At 46.0% G+C, this 22,860-nt stretch overlaps 17 non-coding genes across 17 annotated transcripts; all 17 read right to left on the reverse strand.

Moving 5' to 3' along the window:
* Positions 1–1,148: 1,148 nt before the first annotated feature.
* trnat-ugu lies at positions 1,149–1,222 on the reverse strand. The gene has a single exon. It is a non-coding gene; the product is annotated as a tRNA-Thr (tRNA).
* A 399-nt stretch (positions 1,223–1,621) lies between these two features.
* Positions 1,622–1,695, reverse strand: trnan-guu. Its single transcript has one exon. It is a non-coding gene; the product is annotated as a tRNA-Asn (tRNA).
* Positions 1,696–3,717: 2,022 nt separating this feature from the next.
* On the reverse strand, positions 3,718–3,791 carry trnat-ugu. The gene has a single exon. It is a non-coding gene; the product is annotated as a tRNA-Thr (tRNA).
* A 399-nt stretch (positions 3,792–4,190) lies between these two features.
* Positions 4,191–4,264, reverse strand: trnan-guu. Its single transcript has one exon. It is a non-coding gene; the product is annotated as a tRNA-Asn (tRNA).
* Positions 4,265–6,285: 2,021 nt separating this feature from the next.
* On the reverse strand, positions 6,286–6,359 carry trnat-ugu. Its single transcript has one exon. It is a non-coding gene; the product is annotated as a tRNA-Thr (tRNA).
* Positions 6,360–6,758: 399 nt separating this feature from the next.
* trnan-guu lies at positions 6,759–6,832 on the reverse strand. The gene has a single exon. It is a non-coding gene; the product is annotated as a tRNA-Asn (tRNA).
* A 2,022-nt stretch (positions 6,833–8,854) lies between these two features.
* Positions 8,855–8,928, reverse strand: trnat-ugu. Its single transcript has one exon. It is a non-coding gene; the product is annotated as a tRNA-Thr (tRNA).
* Positions 8,929–9,327: 399 nt separating this feature from the next.
* Positions 9,328–9,401, reverse strand: trnan-guu. The gene has a single exon. It is a non-coding gene; the product is annotated as a tRNA-Asn (tRNA).
* A 2,022-nt stretch (positions 9,402–11,423) lies between these two features.
* On the reverse strand, positions 11,424–11,497 carry trnat-ugu. Its single transcript has one exon. It is a non-coding gene; the product is annotated as a tRNA-Thr (tRNA).
* A 399-nt stretch (positions 11,498–11,896) lies between these two features.
* trnan-guu lies at positions 11,897–11,970 on the reverse strand. Its single transcript has one exon. It is a non-coding gene; the product is annotated as a tRNA-Asn (tRNA).
* A 2,022-nt stretch (positions 11,971–13,992) lies between these two features.
* On the reverse strand, positions 13,993–14,066 carry trnat-ugu. The gene has a single exon. It is a non-coding gene; the product is annotated as a tRNA-Thr (tRNA).
* Positions 14,067–14,465: 399 nt separating this feature from the next.
* Positions 14,466–14,539, reverse strand: trnan-guu. Its single transcript has one exon. It is a non-coding gene; the product is annotated as a tRNA-Asn (tRNA).
* Positions 14,540–16,561: 2,022 nt separating this feature from the next.
* Positions 16,562–16,635, reverse strand: trnat-ugu. The gene has a single exon. It is a non-coding gene; the product is annotated as a tRNA-Thr (tRNA).
* A 398-nt stretch (positions 16,636–17,033) lies between these two features.
* On the reverse strand, positions 17,034–17,107 carry trnan-guu. The gene has a single exon. It is a non-coding gene; the product is annotated as a tRNA-Asn (tRNA).
* A 2,015-nt stretch (positions 17,108–19,122) lies between these two features.
* Positions 19,123–19,196, reverse strand: trnat-ugu. The gene has a single exon. It is a non-coding gene; the product is annotated as a tRNA-Thr (tRNA).
* A 396-nt stretch (positions 19,197–19,592) lies between these two features.
* Positions 19,593–19,666, reverse strand: trnan-guu. The gene has a single exon. It is a non-coding gene; the product is annotated as a tRNA-Asn (tRNA).
* Positions 19,667–21,672: 2,006 nt separating this feature from the next.
* trnat-ugu lies at positions 21,673–21,746 on the reverse strand. The gene has a single exon. It is a non-coding gene; the product is annotated as a tRNA-Thr (tRNA).
* Between the last annotated feature and the right edge of the window lie 1,114 nt (positions 21,747–22,860).

A 22,860-nucleotide genomic window follows, 5' to 3' on the forward strand; every position in this document is an offset into this window, starting at 1 on the left:
TAAGAAAGTATTTAAAAGAGGCCCCTGAGTTTGCCTGTCTGAGAACTTCCACAGCTGACGGGCCTAGTGGAGAGATTATTAAAGGAGCCAGCTCTGGTCTGAAGGGGGTCACTGTGATCTCTAACAGGGATAATGCTGCAGGTGGATTTCAGTGGAAAGATTCCTGAAACAGCAGCAGACATGTTTTACTTCCTACAGTGCGCTGGTCCATTGTGGTTCTGCTGAAGGGAGACTGGACTGCTCCCAATCACATCGTACTAGTACTCATGAAGAATGTCTCTCTGTCACAGCTCATGTTTAAAGCTGCAGTCTGTCTGGATTCATAATCTCTGAACCTGCAGAGCTCTCAGCTCCAGCATCATAACAGCTGCTTAGAATCCCCCTGCAGGAGAAGCACCTAGGGGACTTGATCATCTGGATCCACCTGGATCCAAGGTGGAAGAACTGAATCCCTGCTTCTCACTTTGGAAACACGTCCATGTTCTGGTGATCTCTGATGCTTGCGTCACATTCAGCATGCTAATCTGTGGCACTGAACACCTGCGAAGGTGCTGCTACACCTGAGAGCGGACCTTTCAGTGATTTCAAATGACACATCAGATCAGAATTATGAACATAAAACAAAACCAGAGTTTACTGCAAGTGGACTTGAAGCTAGATCTTTTAGGTGGAAGGCAAGAACACTAGCCATTAGTCCACAGAGAACACAAGGACAGGGTTCGTCATCGTATTCACACCACTCAGAAGTCCAGAGTGTTTATGTTGGAAAGCAATCTCTCTTCCACAGCAGGACTTGAACCCAGAACACCTGTCCCAGAGGATATTCATTCCTTGGTGAAGCTGCTATAACAGGAAGCAGTTGGTTTCTGTATATTCAAGGCCAGCATTTCTACCAATTATTGTTTGGTAAAATAGGTCTCACCCGCAATAGCACTTGTTTGTCTTCCATGGTTTAGAGAATGTAGAGCAGCCTCTGGTGAGATCACCGGGACAGAAGTCAGTAATGACCAGTACATCAAAGGACAGATTCTGGAAACACTGAGCTGATTCAGTCAGAGGATGTTTAAGTGAACTTACCAAAGCAGGGAGCAATTTCCTGTTTTCAGATTTGAATAGGTAGAGGTTCCCGTGGACACATTAAGCTGTAGAGGCACTGCTGGGATTTGAAACCAGGTTCTCCTGTTTACAAGACAGGCGCTTTCACCGACTAAGCCACAGCACCCGCCGCAGGCAACTGCGCTACCTGTTTCAGGTGGTCTGGTTTTGGAATCAGTTCTTAGGATTGCCACGTTCTACTCGCTCACTCGCGTTTTTCTTGAAGCTGCGTAGAACGCACATGAGGTTATTCTGGTTTTTGTCCTTGGGAAGTGGCGTATCGTTATTGAAAACTCCACTTAGGCACCGCTGGGATTTGAACCCAGGATCTCTTCCGCTTTGACCAGCGGAAAAGCGGACACGGTTGAGGCCTCTGGAGCCACAAGAGGAGAAAGGGATGAGCTTGGACTAGCGAGGCCAAGGGACAAAGTGGCACTGGTCCTGTTTGACAAGAGGGCCTTTGCAGCGGACCAACAAGTTCAAAGAGCACGGATAGAGCTTGCACTTCAGACGCCTAAATATTGACCGTCCCTGGGTGGGCTCGAACCACCATCCTCTCGGTTAACAGCCGAGCGCGCTAGCCAATTGCGCCACAGAGACACGTTGGGGTGCAGGCGTTCAAAAAATCCCGTGTACTCGTCTTGCAGTCTCGGTTCCATGGAACCAGACAGGAAGTCCATCATCCAGAGTTTCCTCTCCAGACTGATGTTGGTGGATCTTCTGAAAGTTCCTCCCTCAGTCAGATCTTCTTCCTCTCTCTGGTTGTTGGTCTTCATCGGTACTGAAGATGGTCCAGTGGGGAAGGACGCCGACTGGAGACCCAGAGTTGTGGGTTCAAACCTCGCCTCAGCCATCTGAGGTACGTGAGAAATGTGTCTGTGTGTGTGTTCAATAAACCGAAACTCAAAAAACGTTCAAAGCGTCCGAAATCTCGTTGCGTTCGTTTCCCGTCGTGAATTTCCGCATTTGTCCGACTTCAACACAACGACCTTCAAGGGATTACGGTACAGCTAAGTAAGGTAAGGCTAGCTAGCTTGCTTGATCAAAGCCAGCTAGCTCTCTCTCTTTGGACTTATTTTACTTTACCAAACAAGAAAGTAAGAAAGAAGTGATACACAACGTACAAGAGATTTCAATATAAAACAAGGATAATAAAAGTCCTCATCTGAGTCTGGATGTGGATCCTGGTTCTGATCTTTGTACCATCGGTTATTGTTGAGAAATGTTCAGTTAAATGATGAAGTTCTTCTGGTTCATGTCAGGATTCAGATCCACGTTCGTGATCTGAATATTGATTGATTCCAATCTTTGGAAAAAAATAATTACAATAACTTTGTTTATAGCACTTTTCAAATCCAAGTTACAAGGTGCTGCACAGCAGAAACAAATAAAGCTCCATACTTAAAAAAAATAAAAATGAATCAACAGCAATAAAACAAAGTTTATTAAAACACCATAGGATAAAAGTGAGACCTAAGAAAGTATTTAAAAGAGGCCCCTGAGTTTGCCTGTCTGAGAACTTCCACAGCTGACGGGCCTAGTGGAGAGATTATTAAAGGAGCCAGCTCTGGTCTGAAGGGGGTCACTGTGATCTCTAACAGGGATAATGCTGCAGGTGGATTTCAGTGGAAAGATTCCTGAAACAGCAGCAGACATGTTTTACTTCCTACAGTGCGCTGGTCCATTGTGGTTCTGCTGAAGGGAGACTGGACTGCTCCCAATCACATCGTACTAGTACTCATGAAGAATGTCTCTCTGTCACAGCTCATGTTTAAAGCTGCAGTCTGTCTGGATTCATAATCTCTGAACCTGCAGAGCTCTCAGCTCCAGCATCATAACAGCTGCTTAGAATCCCCCTGCAGGAGAAGCACCTAGGGGACTTGATCATCTGGATCCACCTGGATCCAAGGTGGAAGAACTGAATCCCTGCTTCTCACTTTGGAAACACGTCCATGTTCTGGTGATCTCTGATGCTTGCGTCACATTCAGCATGCTAATCTGTGGCACTGAACACCTGCGAAGGTGCTGCTACACCTGAGAGCGGACCTTTCAGTGATTTCAAATGACACATCAGATCAGAATTATGAACATAAAACAAAACCAGAGTTTACTGCAAGTGGACTTGAAGCTAGATCTTTTAGGTGGAAGGCAAGAACACTAGCCATTAGTCCACAGAGAACACAAGGACAGGGTTCGTCATCGTATTCACACCACTCAGAAGTCCAGAGTGTTTATGTTGGAAAGCAATCTCTCTTCCACAGCAGGACTTGAACCCAGAACACCTGTCCCAGAGGATATTCATTCCTTGGTGAAGCTGCTATAACAGGAAGCAGTTGGTTTCTGTATATTCAAGGCCAGCATTTCTACCAATTATTGTTTGGTAAAATAGGTCTCACCCGCAATAGCACTTGTTTGTCTTCCATGGTTTAGAGAATGTAGAGCAGCCTCTGGTGAGATCACCGGGACAGAAGTCAGTAATGACCAGTACATCAAAGGACAGATTCTGGAAACACTGAGCTGATTCAGTCAGAGGATGTTTAAGTGAACTTACCAAAGCAGGGAGCAATTTCCTGTTTTCAGATTTGAATAGGTAGAGGTTCCCGTGGACACATTAAGCTGTAGAGGCACTGCTGGGATTTGAAACCAGGTTCTCCTGTTTACAAGACAGGCGCTTTCACCGACTAAGCCACAGCACCCGCCGCAGGCAACTGCGCTACCTGTTTCAGGTGGTCTGGTTTTGGAATCAGTTCTTAGGATTGCCACGTTCTACTCGCTCACTCGCGTTTTTCTTGAAGCTGCGTAGAACGCACATGAGGTTATTCTGGTTTTTGTCCTTGGGAAGTGGCGTATCGTTATTGAAAACTCCACTTAGGCACCGCTGGGATTTGAACCCAGGATCTCTTCCGCTTTGACCAGCGGAAAAGCGGACACGGTTGAGGCCTCTGGAGCCACAAGAGGAGAAAGGGATGAGCTTGGACTAGCGAGGCCAAGGGACAAAGTGGCACTGGTCCTGTTTGACAAGAGGGCCTTTGCAGCGGACCAACAAGTTCAAAGAGCACGGATAGAGCTTGCACTTCAGACGCCTAAATATTGACCGTCCCTGGGTGGGCTCGAACCACCATCCTCTCGGTTAACAGCCGAGCGCGCTAGCCAATTGCGCCACAGAGACACGTTGGGGTGCAGGCGTTCAAAAAATCCCGTGTACTCGTCTTGCAGTCTCGGTTCCATGGAACCAGACAGGAAGTCCATCATCCAGAGTTTCCTCTCCAGACTGATGTTGGTGGATCTTCTGAAAGTTCCTCCCTCAGTCAGATCTTCTTCCTCTCTCTGGTTGTTGGTCTTCATCGGTACTGAAGATGGTCCAGTGGGGAAGGACGCCGACTGGAGACCCAGAGTTGTGGGTTCAAACCTCGCCTCAGCCATCTGAGGTACGTGAGAAATGTGTCTGTGTGTGTGTTCAATAAACCGAAACTCAAAAAACGTTCAAAGCGTCCGAAATCTCGTTGCGTTCGTTTCCCGTCGTGAATTTCCGCATTTGTCCGACTTCAACACAACGACCTTCAAGGGATTACGGTACAGCTAAGTAAGGTAAGGCTAGCTAGCTTGCTTGATCAAAGCCAGCTAGCTCTCTCTCTTTGGACTTATTTTACTTTACCAAACAAGAAAGTAAGAAAGAAGTGATACACAACGTACAAGAGATTTCAATATAAAACAAGGATAATAAAAGTCCTCATCTGAGTCTGGATGTGGATCCTGGTTCTGATCTTTGTACCATCGGTTATTGTTGAGAAATGTTCAGTTAAATGATGAAGTTCTTCTGGTTCATGTCAGGATTCAGATCCACGTTCGTGATCTGAATATTGATTGATTCCAATCTTTGGAAAAAAATAATTACAATAACTTTGTTTATAGCACTTTTCAAATCCAAGTTACAAGGTGCTGCACAGCAGAAACAAATAAAGCTCCATACTTAAAAAAAATAAAAATGAATCAACAGCAATAAAACAAAGTTTATTAAAACACCATAGGATAAAAGTGAGACCTAAGAAAGTATTTAAAAGAGGCCCCTGAGTTTGCCTGTCTGAGAACTTCCACAGCTGACGGGCCTAGTGGAGAGATTATTAAAGGAGCCAGCTCTGGTCTGAAGGGGGTCACTGTGATCTCTAACAGGGATAATGCTGCAGGTGGATTTCAGTGGAAAGATTCCTGAAACAGCAGCAGACATGTTTTACTTCCTACAGTGCGCTGGTCCATTGTGGTTCTGCTGAAGGGAGACTGGACTGCTCCCAATCACATCGTACTAGTACTCATGAAGAATGTCTCTCTGTCACAGCTCATGTTTAAAGCTGCAGTCTGTCTGGATTCATAATCTCTGAACCTGCAGAGCTCTCAGCTCCAGCATCATAACAGCTGCTTAGAATCCCCCGCAGGAGAAGCACCTAGGGGACTTGATCATCTGGATCCACCTGGATCCAAGGTGGAAGAACTGAATCCCTGCTTCTCACTTTGGAAACACGTCCATGTTCTGGTGATCTCTGATGCTTGCGTCACATTCAGCATGCTAATCTGTGGCACTGAACACCTGCGAAGGTGCTGCTACACCTGAGAGCGGACCTTTCAGTGATTTCAAATGACACATCAGATCAGAATTATGAACATAAAACAAAACCAGAGTTTACTGCAAGTGGACTTGAAGCTAGATCTTTTAGGTGGAAGGCAAGAACACTAGCCATTAGTCCACAGAGAACACAAGGACAGGGTTCGTCATCGTATTCACACCACTCAGAAGTCCAGAGTGTTTATGTTGGAAAGCAATCTCTCTTCCACAGCAGGACTTGAACCCAGAACACCTGTCCCAGAGGATATTCATTCCTTGGTGAAGCTGCTATAACAGGAAGCAGTTGGTTTCTGTATATTCAAGGCCAGCATTTCTACCAATTATTGTTTGGTAAAATAGGTCTCACCCGCAATAGCACTTGTTTGTCTTCCATGGTTTAGAGAATGTAGAGCAGCCTCTGGTGAGATCACCGGGACAGAAGTCAGTAATGACCAGTACATCAAAGGACAGATTCTGGAAACACTGAGCTGATTCAGTCAGAGGATGTTTAAGTGAACTTACCAAAGCAGGGAGCAATTTCCTGTTTTCAGATTTGAATAGGTAGAGGTTCCCGTGGACACATTAAGCTGTAGAGGCACTGCTGGGATTTGAAACCAGGTTCTCCTGTTTACAAGACAGGCGCTTTCACCGACTAAGCCACAGCACCCGCCGCAGGCAACTGCGCTACCTGTTTCAGGTGGTCTGGTTTTGGAATCAGTTCTTAGGATTGCCACGTTCTACTCGCTCACTCGCGTTTTTCTTGAAGCTGCGTAGAACGCACATGAGGTTATTCTGGTTTTTGTCCTTGGGAAGTGGCGTATCGTTATTGAAAACTCCACTTAGGCACCGCTGGGATTTGAACCCAGGATCTCTTCCGCTTTGACCAGCGGAAAAGCGGACACGGTTGAGGCCTCTGGAGCCACAAGAGGAGAAAGGGATGAGCTTGGACTAGCGAGGCCAAGGGACAAAGTGGCACTGGTCCTGTTTGACAAGAGGGCCTTTGCAGCGGACCAACAAGTTCAAAGAGCACGGATAGAGCTTGCACTTCAGACGCCTAAATATTGACCGTCCCTGGGTGGGCTCGAACCACCATCCTCTCGGTTAACAGCCGAGCGCGCTAGCCAATTGCGCCACAGAGACACGTTGGGGTGCAGGCGTTCAAAAAATCCCGTGTACTCGTCTTGCAGTCTCGGTTCCATGGAACCAGACAGGAAGTCCATCATCCAGAGTTTCCTCTCCAGACTGATGTTGGTGGATCTTCTGAAAGTTCCTCCCTCAGTCAGATCTTCTTCCTCTCTCTGGTTGTTGGTCTTCATCGGTACTGAAGATGGTCCAGTGGGGAAGGACGCCGACTGGAGACCCAGAGTTGTGGGTTCAAACCTCGCCTCAGCCATCTGAGGTACGTGAGAAATGTGTCTGTGTGTGTGTTCAATAAACCGAAACTCAAAAAACGTTCAAAGCGTCCGAAATCTCGTTGCGTTCGTTTCCCGTCGTGAATTTCCGCATTTGTCCGACTTCAACACAACGACCTTCAAGGGATTACGGTACAGCTAAGTAAGGTAAGGCTAGCTAGCTTGCTTGATCAAAGCCAGCTAGCTCTCTCTCTTTGGACTTATTTTACTTTACCAAACAAGAAAGTAAGAAAGAAGTGATACACAACGTACAAGAGATTTCAATATAAAACAAGGATAATAAAAGTCCTCATCTGAGTCTGGATGTGGATCCTGGTTCTGATCTTTGTACCATCGGTTATTGTTGAGAAATGTTCAGTTAAATGATGAAGTTCTTCTGGTTCATGTCAGGATTCAGATCCACGTTCGTGATCTGAATATTGATTGATTCCAATCTTTGGAAAAAAATAATTACAATAACTTTGTTTATAGCACTTTTCAAATCCAAGTTACAAGGTGCTGCACAGCAGAAACAAATAAAGCTCCATACTTAAAAAAAATAAAAATGAATCAACAGCAATAAAACAAAGTTTATTAAAACACCATAGGATAAAAGTGAGACCTAAGAAAGTATTTAAAAGAGGCCCCTGAGTTTGCCTGTCTGAGAACTTCCACAGCTGACGGGCCTAGTGGAGAGATTATTAAAGGAGCCAGCTCTGGTCTGAAGGGGGTCACTGTGATCTCTAACAGGGATAATGCTGCAGGTGGATTTCAGTGGAAAGATTCCTGAAACAGCAGCAGACATGTTTTACTTCCTACAGTGCGCTGGTCCATTGTGGTTCTGCTGAAGGGAGACTGGACTGCTCCCAATCACATCGTACTAGTACTCATGAAGAATGTCTCTCTGTCACAGCTCATGTTTAAAGCTGCAGTCTGTCTGGATTCATAATCTCTGAACCTGCAGAGCTCTCAGCTCCAGCATCATAACAGCTGCTTAGAATCCCCCTGCAGGAGAAGCACCTAGGGGACTTGATCATCTGGATCCACCTGGATCCAAGGTGGAAGAACTGAATCCCTGCTTCTCACTTTGGAAACACGTCCATGTTCTGGTGATCTCTGATGCTTGCGTCACATTCAGCATGCTAATCTGTGGCACTGAACACCTGCGAAGGTGCTGCTACACCTGAGAGCGGACCTTTCAGTGATTTCAAATGACACATCAGATCAGAATTATGAACATAAAACAAAACCAGAGTTTACTGCAAGTGGACTTGAAGCTAGATCTTTTAGGTGGAAGGCAAGAACACTAGCCATTAGTCCACAGAGAACACAAGGACAGGGTTCGTCATCGTATTCACACCACTCAGAAGTCCAGAGTGTTTATGTTGGAAAGCAATCTCTCTTCCACAGCAGGACTTGAACCCAGAACACCTGTCCCAGAGGATATTCATTCCTTGGTGAAGCTGCTATAACAGGAAGCAGTTGGTTTCTGTATATTCAAGGCCAGCATTTCTACCAATTATTGTTTGGTAAAATAGGTCTCACCCGCAATAGCACTTGTTTGTCTTCCATGGTTTAGAGAATGTAGAGCAGCCTCTGGTGAGATCACCGGGACAGAAGTCAGTAATGACCAGTACATCAAAGGACAGATTCTGGAAACACTGAGCTGATTCAGTCAGAGGATGTTTAAGTGAACTTACCAAAGCAGGGAGCAATTTCCTGTTTTCAGATTTGAATAGGTAGAGGTTCCCGTGGACACATTAAGCTGTAGAGGCACTGCTGGGATTTGAAACCAGGTTCTCCTGTTTACAAGACAGGCGCTTTCACCGACTAAGCCACAGCACCCGCCGCAGGCAACTGCGCTACCTGTTTCAGGTGGTCTGGTTTTGGAATCAGTTCTTAGGATTGCCACGTTCTACTCGCTCACTCGCGTTTTTCTTGAAGCTGCGTAGAACGCACATGAGGTTATTCTGGTTTTTGTCCTTGGGAAGTGGCGTATCGTTATTGAAAACTCCACTTAGGCACCGCTGGGATTTGAACCCAGGATCTCTTCCGCTTTGACCAGCGGAAAAGCGGACACGGTTGAGGCCTCTGGAGCCACAAGAGGAGAAAGGGATGAGCTTGGACTAGCGAGGCCAAGGGACAAAGTGGCACTGGTCCTGTTTGACAAGAGGGCCTTTGCAGCGGACCAACAAGTTCAAAGAGCACGGATAGAGCTTGCACTTCAGACGCCTAAATATTGACCGTCCCTGGGTGGGCTCGAACCACCATCCTCTCGGTTAACAGCCGAGCGCGCTAGCCAATTGCGCCACAGAGACACGTTGGGGTGCAGGCGTTCAAAAAATCCCGTGTACTCGTCTTGCAGTCTCGGTTCCATGGAACCAGACAGGAAGTCCATCATCCAGAGTTTCCTCTCCAGACTGATGTTGGTGGATCTTCTGAAAGTTCCTCCCTCAGTCAGATCTTCTTCCTCTCTCTGGTTGTTGGTCTTCATCGGTACTGAAGATGGTCCAGTGGGGAAGGACGCCGACTGGAGACCCAGAGTTGTGGGTTCAAACCTCGCCTCAGCCATCTGAGGTACGTGAGAAATGTGTCTGTGTGTGTGTTCAATAAACCGAAACTCAAAAAACGTTCAAAGCGTCCGAAATCTCGTTGCGTTCGTTTCCCGTCGTGAATTTCCGCATTTGTCCGACTTCAACACAACGACCTTCAAGGGATTACGGTACAGCTAAGTAAGGTAAGGCTAGCTAGCTTGCTTGATCAAAGCCAGCTAGCTCTCTCTCTTTGGACTTATTTTACTTTACCAAACAAGAAAGTAAGAAAGAAGTGATACACAACGTACAAGAGATTTCAATATAAAACAAGGATAATAAAAGTCCTCATCTGAGTCTGGATGTGGATCCTGGTTCTGATCTTTGTACCATCGGTTATTGTTGAGAAATGTTCAGTTAAATGATGAAGTTCTTCTGGTTCATGTCAGGATTCAGATCCACGTTCGTGATCTGAATATTGATTGATTCCAATCTTTGGAAAAAAATAATTACAATAACTTTGTTTATAGCACTTTTCAAATCCAAGTTACAAGGTGCTGCACAGCAGAAACAAATAAAGCTCCATACTTAAAAAAAATAAAAATGAATCAACAGCAATAAAACAAAGTTTATTAAAACACCATAGGATAAAAGTGAGACCTAAGAAAGTATTTAAAAGAGGCCCCTGAGTTTGCCTGTCTGAGAACTTCCACAGCTGACGGGCCTAGTGGAGAGATTATTAAAGGAGCCAGCTCTGGTCTGAAGGGGGTCACTGTGATCTCTAACAGGGATAATGCTGCAGGTGGATTTCAGTGGAAAGATTCCTGAAACAGCAGCAGACATGTTTTACTTCCTACAGTGCGCTGGTCCATTGTGGTTCTGCTGAAGGGAGACTGGACTGCTCCCAATCACATCGTACTAGTACTCATGAAGAATGTCTCTCTGTCACAGCTCATGTTTAAAGCTGCAGTCTGTCTGGATTCATAATCTCTGAACCTGCAGAGCTCTCAGCTCCAGCATCATAACAGCTGCTTAGAATCCCCCTGCAGGAGAAGCACCTAGGGGACTTGATCATCTGGATCCACCTGGATCCAAGGTGGAAGAACTGAATCCCTGCTTCTCACTTTGGAAACACGTCCATGTTCTGGTGATCTCTGATGCTTGCGTCACATTCAGCATGCTAATCTGTGGCACTGAACACCTGCGAAGGTGCTGCTACACCTGAGAGCGGACCTTTCAGTGATTTCAAATGACACATCAGATCAGAATTATGAACATAAAACAAAACCAGAGTTTACTGCAAGTGGACTTGAAGCTAGATCTTTTAGGTGGAAGGCAAGAACACTAGCCATTAGTCCACAGAGAACACAAGGACAGGGTTCGTCATCGTATTCACACCACTCAGAAGTCCAGAGTGTTTATGTTGGAAAGCAATCTCTCTTCCACAGCAGGACTTGAACCCAGAACACCTGTCCCAGAGGATATTCATTCCTTGGTGAAGCTGCTATAACAGGAAGCAGTTGGTTTCTGTATATTCAAGGCCAGCATTTCTACCAATTATTGTTTGGTAAAATAGGTCTCACCCGCAATAGCACTTGTTTGTCTTCCATGGTTTAGAGAATGTAGAGCAGCCTCTGGTGAGATCACCGGGACAGAAGTCAGTAATGACCAGTACATCAAAGGACAGATTCTGGAAACACTGAGCTGATTCAGTCAGAGGATGTTTAAGTGAACTTACCAAAGCAGGGAGCAATTTCCTGTTTTCAGATTTGAATAGGTAGAGGTTCCCGTGGACACATTAAGCTGTAGAGGCACTGCTGGGATTTGAAACCAGGTTCTCCTGTTTACAAGACAGGCGCTTTCACCGACTAAGCCACAGCACCCGCCGCAGGCAACTGCGCTACCTGTTTCAGGTGGTCTGGTTTTGGAATCAGTTCTTAGGATTGCCACGTTCTACTCGCTCACTCGCGTTTTTCTTGAAGCTGCGTAGAACGCACATGAGGTTATTCTGGTTTTTGTCCTTGGGAAGTGGCGTATCGTTATTGAAAACTCCACTTAGGCACCGCTGGGATTTGAACCCAGGATCTCTTCCGCTTTGACCAGCGGAAAAGCGGACACGGTTGAGGCCTCTGGAGCCACAAGAGGAGAAAGGGATGAGCTTGGACTAGCGAGGCCAAGGGACAAAGTGGCACTGGTCCTGTTTGACAAGAGGGCCTTTGCAGCGGACCAACAAGTTCAAAGAGCACGGATAGAGCTTGCACTTCAGACGCCTAAATATTGACCGTCCCTGGGTGGGCTCGAACCACCATCCTCTCGGTTAACAGCCGAGCGCGCTAGCCAATTGCGCCACAGAGACACGTTGGGGTGCAGGCGTTCAAAAAATCCCGTGTACTCGTCTTGCAGTCTCGGTTCCATGGAACCAGACAGGAAGTCCATCATCCAGAGTTTCCTCTCCAGACTGATGTTGGTGGATCTTCTGAAAGTTCCTCCCTCAGTCAGATCTTCTTCCTCTCTCTGGTTGTTGGTCTTCATCGGTACTGAAGATGGTCCAGTGGGGAAGGACGCCGACTGGAGACCCAGAGTTGTGGGTTCAAACCTCGCCTCAGCCATCTGAGGTACGTGAGAAATGTGTCTGTGTGTGTGTTCAATAAACCGAAACTCAAAAAACGTTCAAAGCGTCCGAAATCTCGTTGCGTTCGTTTCCCGTCGTGAATTTCCGCATTTGTCCGACTTCAACACAACGACCTTCAAGGGATTACGGTACAGCTAAGTAAGGTAAGGCTAGCTAGCTTGCTTGATCAAAGCCAGCTAGCTCTCTCTCTTTGGACTTATTTTACTTTACCAAACAAGAAAGTAAGAAAGAAGTGATACACAACGTACAAGAGATTTCAATATAAAACAAGGATAATAAAAGTCCTCATCTGAGTCTGGATGTGGATCCTGGTTCTGATCTTTGTACCATCGGTTATTGTTGAGAAATGTTCAGTTAAATGATGAAGTTCTTCTGGTTCATGTCAGGATTCAGATCCACGTTCGTGATCTGAATATTGATTGATTCCAATCTTTGGAAAAAAATAATTACAATAACTTTGTTTATAGCACTTTTCAAATCCAAGTTACAAGGTGCTGCACAGCAGAAACAAATAAAGCTCCATACTTAAAAAAAATAAAAATGAATCAACAGCAATAAAACAAAGTTTATTAAAACACCATAGGATAAAAGTGAGACCTAAGAAAGTATTTAAAAGAGGCCCCTGAGTTTGCCTGTCTGAGAACTTCCACAGCTGACGGGCCTAGTGGAGAGATTATTAAAGGAGCCAGCTCTGGTCTGAAGGGGGTCACTGTGATCTCTAACAGGGATAATGCTGCAGGTGGATTTCAGTGGAAAGATTCCTGAAACAGCAGCAGACATGTTTTACTTCCTACAGTGCGCTGGTCCATTGTGGTTCTGCTGAAGGGAGACTGGACTGCTCCCAATCACATCGTACTAGTACTCATGAAGAATGTCTCTCTGTCACAGCTCATGTTTAAAGCTGCAGTCTGTCTGGATTCATAATCTCTGAACCTGCAGAGCTCTCAGCTCCAGCATCATAACAGCTGCTTAGAATCCCCCTGCAGGAGAAGCACCTAGGGGACTTGATCATCTGGATCCACCTGGATCCAAGGTGGAAGAACTGAATCCCTGCTTCTCACTTTGGAAACACGTCCATGTTCTGGTGATCTCTGATGCTTGCGTCACATTCAGCATGCTAATCTGTGGCACTGAACACCTGCGAAGGTGCTGCTACACCTGAGAGCGGACCTTTCAGTGATTTCAAATGACACATCAGATCAGAATTATGAACATAAAACAAAACCAGAGTTTACTGCAAGTGGACTTGAAGCTAGATCTTTTAGGTGGAAGGCAAGAACACTAGCCATTAGTCCACAGAGAACACAAGGACAGGGTTCGTCATCGTATTCACACCACTCAGAAGTCCAGAGTGTTTATGTTGGAAAGCAATCTCTCTTCCACAGCAGGACTTGAACCCAGAACACCTGTCCCAGAGGATATTCATTCCTTGGTGAAGCTGCTATAACAGGAAGCAGTTGGTTTCTGTATATTCAAGGCCAGCATTTCTACCAATTATTGTTTGGTAAAATAGGTCTCACCCGCAATAGCACTTGTTTGTCTTCCATGGTTTAGAGAATGTAGAGCAGCCTCTGGTGAGATCACCGGGACAGAAGTCAGTAATGACCAGTACATCAAAGGACAGATTCTGGAAACACTGAGCTGATTCAGTCAGAGGATGTTTAAGTGAACTTACCAAAGCAGGGAGCAATTTCCTGTTTTCAGATTTGAATAGGTAGAGGTTCCCGTGGACACATTAAGCTGTAGAGGCACTGCTGGGATTTGAAACCAGGTTCTCCTGTTTACAAGACAGGCGCTTTCACCGACTAAGCCACAGCACCCGCCGCAGGCAACTGCGCTACCTGTTTCAGGTGGTCTGGTTTTGGAATCAGTTCTTAGGATTGCCACGTTCTACTCGCTCACTCGCGTTTTTCTTGAAGCTGCGTAGAACGCACATGAGGTTATTCTGGTTTTTGTCCTTGGGAAGTGGCGTATCGTTATTGAAAACTCCACTTAGGCACCGCTGGGATTTGAACCCAGGATCTCTTCCGCTTTGACCAGCGGAAAAGCGGACACGGTTGAGGCCTCTGGAGCCACAAGAGGAGAAAGGGATGAGCTTGGACTAGCGAGGCCAAGGGACAAAGTGGCACTGGTCCTGTTTGACAAGAGGGCCTTTGCAGCGGACCAACAAGTTCAAAGAGCACGGATAGAGCTTGCACTTCAGACGCCTAAATATTGACCGTCCCTGGGTGGGCTCGAACCACCATCCTCTCGGTTAACAGCCGAGCGCGCTAGCCAATTGCGCCACAGAGACACGTTGGGGTGCAGGCGTTCAAAAAATCCCGTGTACTCGTCTTGCAGTCTCGGTTCCATGGAACCAGACAGGAAGTCCATCATCCAGAGTTTCCTCTCCAGACTGATGTTGGTGGATCTTCTGAAAGTTCCTCCCTCAGTCAGATCTTCTTCCTCTCTCTGGTTGTTGGTCTTCATCGGTACTGAAGATGGTCCAGTGGGGAAGGACGCCGACTGGAGACCCAGAGTTGTGGGTTCAAACCTCGCCTCAGCCATCTGAGGTACGTGAGAAATGTGTCTGTGTGTGTGTTCAATAAACCGAAACTCAAAAAACGTTCAAAGCGTCCGAAATCTCGTTGCGTTCGTTTCCCGTCGTGAATTTCCGCATTTGTCCGACTTCAACACAACGACCTTCAAGGGATTACGGTACAGCTAAGTAAGGTAAGGCTAGCTAGCTTGCTTGATCAAAGCCAGCTAGCTCTCTCTCTTTGGACTTATTTTACTTTACCAAACAAGAAAGTAAGAAAGAAGTGATACACAACGTACAAGAGATTTCAATATAAAACAAGGATAATAAAAGTCCTCATCTGAGTCTGGATGTGGATCCTGGTTCTGATCTTTGTACCATCGGTTATTGTTGAGAAATGTTCAGTTAAATGATGAAGTTCTTCTGGTTCATGTCAGGATTCAGATCCACGTTCGTGATCTGAATATTGATTGATTCCAATCTTTGGAAAAAAATAATTACAATAACTTTGTTTATAGCACTTTTCAAATCCAAGTTACAAGGTGCTGCACAGCAGAAACAAATAAAGCTCCATACTTAAAAAAAATAAAAATGAATCAACAGCAATAAAACAAAGTTTATTAAAACACCATAGGATAAAAGTGAGACCTAAGAAAGTATTTAAAAGAGGCCCCTGAGTTTGCCTGTCTGAGAACTTCCACAGCTGACGGGCCTAGTGGAGAGATTATTAAAGGAGCCAGCTCTGGTCTGAAGGGGGTCACTGTGATCTCTAACAGGGATAATGCTGCAGGTGGATTTCAGTGGAAAGATTCCTGAAACAGCAGCAGACATGTTTTACTTCCTACAGTGCGCTGGTCCATTGTGGTTCTGCTGAAGGGAGACTGGACTGCTCCCAATCACATCGTACTAGTACTCATGAAGAATGTCTCTCTGTCACAGCTCATGTTTAAAGCTGCAGTCTGTCTGGATTCATAATCTCTGAACCTGCAGAGCTCTCAGCTCCAGCATCATAACAGCTGCTTAGAATCCCCCTGCAGGAGAAGCACCTAGGGGACTTGATCATCTGGATCCACCTGGATCCAAGGTGGAAGAACTGAATCCCTGCTTCTCACTTTGGAAACACGTCCATGTTCTGGTGATCTCTGATGCTTGCGTCACATTCAGCATGCTAATCTGTGGCACTGAACACCTGCGAAGGTGCTGCTACACCTGAGAGCGGACCTTTCAGTGATTTCAAATGACACATCAGATCAGAATTATGAACATAAAACAAAACCAGAGTTTACTGCAAGTGGACTTGAAGCTAGATCTTTTAGGTGGAAGGCAAGAACACTAGCCATTAGTCCACAGAGAACACAAGGACAGGGTTCGTCATCGTATTCACACCACTCAGAAGTCCAGAGTGTTTATGTTGGAAAGCAATCTCTCTTCCACAGCAGGACTTGAACCCAGAACACCTGTCCCAGAGGATATTCATTCCTTGGTGAAGCTGCTATAACAGGAAGCAGTTGGTTTCTGTATATTCAAGGCCAGCATTTCTACCAATTATTGTTTGGTAAAATAGGTCTCACCCGCAATAGCACTTGTTTGTCTTCCATGGTTTAGAGAATGTAGAGCAGCCTCTGGTGAGATCACCGGGACAGAAGTCAGTAATGACCAGTACATCAAAGGACAGATTCTGGAAACACTGAGCTGATTCAGTCAGAGGATGTTTAAGTGAACTTACCAAAGCAGGGAGCAATTTCCTGTTTTCAGATTTGAATAGGTAGAGGTTCCCGTGGACACATTAAGCTGTAGAGGCACTGCTGGGATTTGAAACCAGGTTCTCCTGTTTACAAGACAGGCGCTTTCACCGACTAAGCCACAGCACCCGCCGCAGGCAACTGCGCTACCTGTTTCAGGTGGTCTGGTTTTGGAATCAGTTCTTAGGATTGCCACGTTCTACTCGCTCACTCGCGTTTTTCTTGAAGCTGCGTAGAACGCACATGAGGTTATTCTGGTTTTTGTCCTTGGGAAGTGGCGTATCGTTATTGAAAACTCCACTTAGGCACCGCTGGGATTTGAACCCAGGATCTCTTCCGCTTTGACCAGCGGAAAAGCGGACACGGTTGAGGCCTCTGGAGCCACAAGAGGAGAAGGGATGAGCTTGGACTAGCGAGGCCAAGGGACAAAGTGGCACTGGTCCTGTTTGACAAGAGGGCCTTTGCAGCGGACCAACAAGTTCAAAGAGCACGGATAGAGCTTGCACTTCAGACGCCTAAATATTGACCGTCCCTGGGTGGGCTCGAACCACCATCCTCTCGGTTAACAGCCGAGCGCGCTAGCCAATTGCGCCACAGAGACACGTTGGGGTGCAGGCGTTCAAAAAATCCCGTGTACTCGTCTTGCAGTCTCGGTTCCATGGAACCAGACAGGAAGTCCATCATCCAGAGTTTCCTCTCCAGACTGATGTTGGTGGATCTTCTGAAAGTTCCTCCCTCAGTCAGATCTTCTTCCTCTCTCTGGTTGTTGGTCTTCATCGGTACTGAAGATGGTCCAGTGGGGAAGGACGCCGACTGGAGACCCAGAGTTGTGGGTTCAAACCTCGCCTCAGCCATCTGAGGTACGTGAGAAATGTGTCTGTGTGTGTGTTCAATAAACCGAAACTCAAAAACGTTCAAAGCGTCCGAAATCTCGTTGCGTTCGTTTCCCGTCGTGAATTTCCGCATTTGTCCGACTTCAACACAAACGACCTTCAAGGGATTACGGTACAGCTAAGTAAGGTAAGGCTAGCTAGCTTGCTTGATCAAAGCCAGCTAGCTCTCTCTCTTTGGACTTATTTTACTTTACCAAACAAGAAAGTAAGAAAGAAGTGATACACAACGTACAAGAGATTTCAATATAAAACAAGGATAATAAAAGTCCTCATCTGAGTCTGGATGTGGATCCTGGTTCTGATCTTTGTACCATCGGTTATTGTTGAGAAATGTTCAGTTAAATGATGAAGTTCTTCTGGTTCATGTCAGGATTCAGATCCACGTTCGTGATCTGAATATTGATTGATTCCAATCTTTGGAAAAAATAATACAATAACTTTGTTTATAGCACTTTTCAAATCCAAGTTACAAGGTGCTGCACAGCAGAAACAAATAAAGCTCCATACTTAAAAAAATAAAAATGAATCAACAGCAATAAACAAAGTTTATTAAAACACCATAGGATAAAAGTGAGACCTAAGAAAGTATTTAAAAGAGGCCCCTGAGTTTGCCTGTCTGAGAACTTCCACAGCTGACGGGCCTAGTGGAGAGATTATTAAAGGAGCCAGCTCTGGTCTGAAGGGGGTCACTGTGATCTCTAACAGGGATAATGCTGCAGGTGGATTTCAGTGGAAAGATTCCTGAAACAGCAGCAGACATGTTTTACTTCCTACAGTGCGCTGGTCCATTGTGGTTCTGCTGAAGGGAGACTGGACTGCTCCCAATCACATCGTACTAGTACTCATGAAGAATGTCTCTCTGTCACAGCTCATGTTTAAAGCTGCAGTCTGTCTGGATTCATAATCTCTGAACCTGCAGAGCTCTCAGCTCCAGCATCATAACAGCTGCTTAGAATCCCCCGCAGGAGAAGCACCTAGGGGACTTGATCATCTGGATCCACCTGGATCCAAGGTGGAAGAACTGAATCCCTGCTTCTCACTTTGGAAACACGTCCATGTTCTGGTGATCTCTGATGCTTGCGTCACATTCAGCATGCTAATCTGTGGCACTGAACACCTGCGAAGGTGCTGCTACACCTGAGAGCGGACCTTTCAGTGATTTCAAATGACACATCAGATCAGAATTATGAACATAAAACAAAACCAGAGTTTACTGCAAGTGGACTTGAAGCTAGATCTTTTAGGTGGAAGGCAAGAACACTAGCCATTAGTCCACAGAGAACACAAGGACAGGGTTCGTCATCGTATTCACACCACTCAGAAGTCCAGAGTGTTTATGTTGGAAAGCATCTCTCTTCCACAGCAGGACTTGAACCCAGAACACCTGTCCCAGAGGATATTCATTCCTTGGTGAAGCTGCTATAACAGGAAGCAGTTGGTTTCTGTATATTCAAGGCCAGCAATTTCTACCAATTATTGTTTGGTAAAATAGGTCTCACCCGCAATAGCACTTGTTTGTCTTCCATGGTTTAGAGAATGTAGCAGCCTCTGGTGAGATCACCGGGACAGAAGTCAGTAATGACCAGTACATCAAAGGACAGATTCTGGAAACACTGAGCTGATTCAGTCAGAGGATGTTTAAGTGAACTTACCAAAGCAGGGAGCAATTTCCTGTTTTCAGATTTGAATAGGTAGAGGTTCCCGTGGACACATTAAGCTGTAGAGGCACTGCTGGGATTTGAAACCAGGTTCTCCTGTTTACAAGACAGGCGCTTTCACCGACTAAGCCACAGCACCCCCGCAGGCAACTGCGCTACCTGTTTCAGGTGGTCTGGTTTTGGAATCAGTTCTTAGGATTGCCACTTCTACTCGCTCACTCGCGTTTTTCTTGAAGCTGCGTAGAACGCACATGAGGTTATTCTGGTTTTTGTCCTTGGGAAGTGGCGTATCGTTATTGAAAACTCCACTTAGGCACCGCTGGGATTTGAACCCAGGATCTCTTCCGCTTTGACCAGCGGAAAAGCGGACACGGTTGAGGCCTCTGGAGCCACAAGAGAGAAAGGGATGAGCTTGGACTAGCGAGGCCAAGGGACAAAGTGGCACTGGTCCTGTTTGACAAGAGGGCCTTTGCAGCGGACCAACAAGTTCAAAGAGCACGGATAGAGCTTGCACTTCAGACGCCTAAATATTGACCGTCCCTGGGTGGGCTCGAACCACCATCCTCTCGGTTAACAGCCGAGCGCGCTAGCCAATTGCGCCACAGAGACACGTTGGGTGCAGGCGTTCAAAAAATCCCGTGTACTCGTCTTGCAGTCTCGGTTCCATGGAACCAGACAGGAAGTCCATCATCCAGAGTTTCCTCTCCAGACTGATGTTGGTGGATCTTCTGAAAGTTCCTCCCTCAGTCAGATCTTCTTCCTCTCTCTGGTTGTTGGTCTTCATCGGTACTGAAGATGGTCCAGTGGGGAAGGACGCCGACTGGAGACCCAGAGTTGTGGGTTCAAACCTCGCCTCAGCCATCTGAGGTACGTGAGAAATGTGTGTGTGTGTGTTCAATAAACCGAAACTCAAAAAAGTTCAAAGCGTCCGAAATCTCGTTGCGTTCGTTTCCCGTCGTGAATTTCCGCATTTGTCCGACTTCAACACAAACCTTCAAGGGATTACGGTACAGCTAAGTAAGGTAAGGCTAGCTAGCTTGCTTGATCAAAGCCAGCTAGCTCTCTCTCTTTGGACTTATTTTACTTTACCAAACAAGAAAGTAAGAAAGAAGTGATACACAACGTACAAGATTTCAATATAAAACAAGGATAATAAAAGTCCTCATCTGAGTCTGGATGTGGATCCTGGTTCTGATCTTTGTACCATCGGTTATTGTTGAGAAATGTTCAGTTAAATGGAAGTTCTTCTGGTTCATGTCAGGATTCAGATCCACGTTCGTGATCTGAATATTGATTGATTCCAATCTTTGGAAAAAATAATTACAATAACTTTGTTTATAGCACTTTTCAAATCCAAGTTACAAGGTGCTGCACAGCAGAAACAAATAAAGCTCCATACTTAAAAAAAATAAAATGAATCAACAGCAATAAACAAAGTTTATTAAAACACCATAGGATAAAAGTGAGACCTAAGAAAGTATTTAAAAGAGGCCCCTGAGTTTGCCTGTCTGAGAACTTCCACAGCTGACGGGCCTAGTGGAGAGATTATTAAAGGAGCCAGCTCTGGTCTGAAGGGGTCACTGTGATCTCTAACAGGGATAATGCTGCAGGTGGATTTCAGTGGAAAGATTCCTGAAACAGCAGCAGACATGTTTTACTTCCTACAGTGCGCTGGTCCATTGTGGTTCTGCTGAAGGGAGACTGGACTGCTCCCAATCACATCGTACTAGTACTCATGAAGAATGTCTCTCTGTCACAGCTCATGTTTAAAGCTGCAGTCTGTCTGGATTCATAATCTCTGAACCTGCAGAGCTCTCAGCTCCAGCATCATAACAGCTGCTTAGAATCCCCCTGCAGGAGAAGCACCTAGGGGACTTGATCATCTGGATCCACCTGGATCCAAGGTGGAAGAACTGAATCCCTGCTTCTCACTTTGGAAACACGTCCATGTTCTGGTGATCTCTGATGCTTGCGTCACATTCAGCATGCTAATCTGTGGCACTGAACACCTGCGAAGGTGCTGCTACACCTGAGAGCGGACCTTTCAGTGATTTCAAATGACACATCAGATCAGAATTATGAACATAAAACAAAACCAGAGTTTACTGCAAGTGGACTTGAAGCTAGATCTTTTAGGTGGAAGGCAAGAACACTAGCCATTAGTCCACAGAGAACACAAGGACAGGGTTCGTCATCGTATTCACACCACTCAGAAGTCCAGAGTGTTTATGTTGGAAAGCAATCTCTCTTCCACAGCAGGACTTGAACCCAGAACACCTGTCCCAGAGGATATTCATTCCTTGGTGAAGCTGCTATAACAGGAAGCAGTTGGTTTCTGTATATTCAAGGCCAGCAATTTCTACCAATTATTGTTTGGTAAAATAGGTCTCACCCGCAATAGCACTTGTTTGTCTTCCATGGTTTAGAGAATGTAGAGCAGCCTCTGGTGAGATCACCGGGACAGAAGTCAGTAATGACCAGTACATCAAAGGACAGATTCTGGAAACACTGAGCTGATTCAGTCAGATGTTTAAGTGAACTTACCAAAGCAGGGAGCAATTTCCTGTTTTCAGATTTGAATAGGTAGAGGTTCCCGTGGACACATTAAGCTGTAGAGGCACTGCTGGGATTTGAAACCAGGTTCTCCTGTTTACAAGACAGGCGCTTTCACCGACTAAGCCACAGCACCCGCCGCAGGCAACTGCGCTACCTGTTTCAGGTGGTCTGGTTTTGGAATCAGTTCTTAGGATTGCCACGTTCTACTCGCTCACTCGCGTTTTTCTTGAAGCTGCGTAGAACGCACATGAGGTTATTCTGGTTTTTGTCCTTGGGAAGTGGCGTATCGTTATTGAAAACTCCACTTAGGCACCGCTGGGATTTGAACCCAGGATCTCTTCCGCTTTGACCAGCGGAAAAGCGGACACGGTTGAGGCCTCTGGAGCCACAAGAGGAGAAAGGGATGAGCTTGGACTAGCGAGGCCAAGGGACAAAGTGGCACTGGTCCTGTTTGACAAGAGGGCCTTTGCAGCGGACCAACAAGTTCAAAGAGCACGGATAGAGCTTGCACTTCAGACGCCTAAATATTGACCGTCCCTGGGTGGGCTCGAACCACCATCCTCTCGGTTAACAGCCCGCGCTAGCCAATTGCGCCACAGAGACACGTTGGGGTGCAGGCGTTCAAAAAATCCCGTGTACTCGTCTTGCAGTCTCGGTTCCATGGAACCAGACAGGAAGTCCATCATCCAGAGTTTCCTCTCCAGACTGATGTTGGTGGATCTTCTGAAAGTTCCTCCCTCAGTCAGATCTTCTTCCTCTCTCTGGTTGTTGGTCTTCATCGGTACTGAAGATGGTCCAGTGGGGAAGGACGCCGACTGGAGACCCAGAGTTGTGGGTTCAAACCTCGCCTCAGCCATCTGAGGTACGTGAGAAATGTGTCTGTGTGTGTTCAATAAACCGAAACTCAAAAAACGTTCAAAGCGTCCGAAATCTCGTTGCGTTCGTTTCCCGTCGTGAATTTCCGCATTTGTCCGACTTCAACACAAACGACCTTCAAGGGATTACGGTACAGCTAAGTAAGGTAAGGCTAGCTAGCTTGCTTGATCAAAGCCAGCTAGCTCTCTCTCTTTGGACTTATTTTACTTTACCAAACAAGAAAGTAAGAAGAAGTGATACACAACGTACAAGAGATTTCAATATAAAACAAGGATAAAAAGTCCTCATCTGAGTCTGGATGTGGATCCTGGTTCTGATCTTTGTACCATCGGTTATTGTTGAGAAATGTTCAGTTAAATGATGAAGTTCTT

The sequence above is a fragment of the Micropterus salmoides genome, unplaced genomic scaffold (assembly GCF_014851395.1).
Source record: "Micropterus salmoides isolate LMB-PRFRI ecotype aquatic unplaced genomic scaffold, ASM1485139v1 Ms_hic_scaffold_4213, whole genome shotgun sequence".
Lineage (NCBI taxonomy): Eukaryota > Metazoa > Chordata > Actinopteri > Centrarchiformes > Centrarchidae > Micropterus > Micropterus salmoides.